Genomic DNA, 676 nt, shown 5'->3' with positions numbered 1-676 from the left:
GTTCTTACTTTATGATTTCATGCTTCCACTCGAGGTTAAATAGGTGCTAAATTTGTGTGGGCTGAAGAAATATAAACACCATGGTTGTAGTGATGGAATGACCGGTGGCGTAATATAGGGAAGAAAGCCACTGTATCATGGAAAAATCGACGGCGTATCACTACGGGTGAGTGGAGGGTTAGCAGGTGCGGAAATTCCACGGATCTCGATAGAAATCAAAAGGGTGAAAATCACATTTACTTCTTTCATTTGCAATCAAGACGTTGGCACACAGACAGGATGCGAAGGATGTGCAAAATATGCCGAGGTTTGTGCTTAATTCAGAGGGATTTTGAGCATATAGATGGAGCTCAGGGACACTCGTCACTGAGAAACAAAATATCGGACGCCCAAGAAGTCTGATTCCTGCTTCGGAACTTTTGTGGCGAAGGGTTTCTGTACGCATCTCTGACGTGTAGTACCACGTTGGTGACTTTGGTGCGTGTAGAACCCCAGAAAATTCGTGTGTTAATTTGTGACGTCCCCTTATAGCGTACAGAAATGCGGGCACATTTGACGGTTCCATGATACCGGGAATGACGAACAGCTTTTCATGTTATCTGGTTGTCTTGCATTGTTGAAGCATCACCTCATGGCCACGGGCATGTTTTCTACCAAGCACCCTCATGAAAAGCTG

This window comes from Opisthorchis viverrini (assembly GCF_000715545.1).
Source record: "Opisthorchis viverrini unplaced genomic scaffold opera_v5_121, whole genome shotgun sequence".
NCBI classification, from domain to species: domain Eukaryota; kingdom Metazoa; phylum Platyhelminthes; class Trematoda; order Opisthorchiida; family Opisthorchiidae; genus Opisthorchis; species Opisthorchis viverrini.
Note: the sequence above shows the minus strand (reverse complement) of the source record.